Source organism: Scleropages formosus, chromosome 11 (assembly GCF_900964775.1).
Source record: "Scleropages formosus chromosome 11, fSclFor1.1, whole genome shotgun sequence".
Classification (NCBI taxonomy): domain Eukaryota; kingdom Metazoa; phylum Chordata; class Actinopteri; order Osteoglossiformes; family Osteoglossidae; genus Scleropages; species Scleropages formosus.
In genome coordinates, this window is record NC_041816.1 from 6,231,123 (window position 1) to 6,233,850 (window position 2,728).

The window sequence follows — 2,728 nt, forward strand, 5'->3', positions numbered from 1 at the left end:
CACATACCGCGGCATTTTCTTCAAGAGCATGAAGAGAGGTGGCTTTGAAGTTAGGTGGTCTGTCCCGAGTAGCAGAGTGGTAATTTCGCCTCGGAGAGATCGTCTTTCTCAACGGTGACATTAACAGGAAAAATATCGCGCTTAATTATATCATAAGGGCAGAGAGCAAACCCGAGGCACCGCGGCGCTGCCTACCTGGACGAGGGCCCACTACTCAGAGCCTCCATATGAGAGGTCTCTGTTCAGTGCTGGCACTCAGGGGTGCCATCAGAGCCAAGGCAGCCACAAGTGACTGGTGCGATGGCGGGCCTGCCCTGCCTGCAGTGTGCGCCCCGGCAAGACCGTGTGTGAGCGCTCTGATCACCACTTGGAGGGGAGAATAAACAAGCTTAATTAGGGAAACAATTAGTCCAAGGGCCAGAGCACTTTTGTGGAACCAATAAACGTGTAAATATATGAGCCAAGGACTAGGACTCCTGCTACAGGAGACATGCAGTTCCACAGATTCATGAGTGGAAGTGTGTGAATGGAGGCAGTGAGGGATTCTGGAGTGACCCTGGCACAGCGTAGCCATGGAAATGGCACTCTACTACAGGTGACTAAGCAAACTCATCAATCATCAGTAACCATTTTTCCAGTGCAGGGTTGTGGTGGTTGGAGCCTATCCTGGAAGGGCAGGGTGTAAGGCAGGGTACTCCCCAGATGATACATCAGTGTATCACAGGAAAATTAGGTGCACACACACAAGGCTATTAAGAGTCACCTTCCCTCTTGAAACATGTCTTTGGACTGTGGGAAGAAACAAGAAGACCTGCAGAACACCCGCAGAAAACCCATGCACACTGCACACACACCAAGCTGGATTCAAACTCATGTCCAAGCACACAGCTCAGGAGCCATAGTACATAGGCAGTACTACTCAGCTCTGTAAAGCTGACGGCCACCGATGAGAGGCACCATCATTTTGACCTTGCAGATTAAATGCGATCAGTTCAGGAGGACTGGCATATGGAAGCGCAACCAATTTGCACTTAAAACCCAACTACGGCGGGAGTGGAGATTCATCTGGAAAAATCCCGTGAAAAAGGATTCGCAAATTTTCCCGCCAACGTCACATCTTTTCTGTTCCAGCACTGGACACAATGAATCACAAGCTCATGCCAACACTGACAACTACACATGCGAGCAGCAGAAGAATGGAAATTAAATATGATCAACCAAAGTACTTGAACAGTTTTATTGTTGTGCTTTACCTTGGTTAAAAATTAAACCAATCTGGATCCAGGTAAAACATTTGGGAGAAAATTTCTAAAAATTAAAAAAAAAAAAAGAAAAAAAGAAAAAAAAAAAAAAAAAAAAAACTCCAAACAAATGAACACAATCAATGAATATTTCTAACATGCAATGTGAAACAAAAGCAAACATGATTTCCTGTTGTGCGTATCAACCCCAGGGTTAGAGAGCCAGTGCCAGGAGGGCTGTGGTTGCACCCCAGCGTGTTGCACGCAAACACCCCCCCACCCCACGAGATAATCTGCAAAGTTGAGGTGCCACAGGATCATCCCACAGCACCTAAGAAAGGTTTACAGACTTCAGATCTCAAGTGAACGACGACAAACCACCGGAAAGGCGGTGGCGGCATACGTTCAACTGTGTTGAAACCTCACAGGTGGAGCATTAAAACCAGTGCACATGTAGAGGGGTCAGCGTGGGGGTGGGGCACCTCGCATCTGCCAGATAAAGGCCTATTTGGAGGAACTCACACCACCACGGGTGTTTATTTTTGTGAGAATTTTCGCACAAACACCAATCCACAGAGAGCACCCCACCCCACGGGAGAAAACGACTGGCAACCAGCTCAAACAGATTTATTTTATAGAATTAATTGCAAAACTGTGCATCTTCACGTACACATCTTTCAATTTTTTTTTATTTTACGTGCACAGAAGCCCATTTAGATCCTAAAGCGCATTTAATCATTTATTTAGGTACTCTTTATTCTAAATCTACACCCATAAACCACTCGTAGGCTCTCTCAAACAAAATAAATGAAAGAAGTGATTTTGTTTCGGCAAACGAGTGCCTCTTGCGTCGGTCACACAGGTGATGCCTCAAGTGTTGCCTAGACTTAGAAAGCAACAGGGAGGTTAGGTGTGGAGAAGAGTCGGGGAAGTGGCTTCCATGAAGAGTGGAATACATGGAGAGTTCACAGGCTTACCATGGGACGGACAGACAGACACACACACTAGGCAAAACTCAAGCAGGCATCAACTGCTGCCAGCTTACGAGACCAAGAAAAGCTCCCACTTCCTAAAAGGTAAAACAGTTTCGACTTAAATTCTTAAAAAAAAAAAAAAAAAAACAGAAAAGCAAGCAGATCTAACAAAAACCCTTCCCTGCAGTTCCCCCTCAGCAGTACTGTGACTCAAAACATCCGCAGCTGAAGAGGGGGTCAGCAAACAAGCCTCGAGATGTCACTGTCCGTGGGGCCAAGGACCCTCCATCCTCCTCTCGCCGGGTCCAATCGGACGAAACGAGGGATCGCTCTCACAGTTAAGTGTTTCCAAACTTTATTAAAAAGTCTTTAGATGGAGTAAAGGCGTCTGTGGAATATCTGGATCTCTGGGAAAGTAGTGGGGCGGGGCAGGGAGGGTGGGATGGGGTAAGGTGTAGGGAACGGGCTGAGAGGAAGGAGACTTTGCAAGAAGAGCATGGGCAGTGTTCTCTT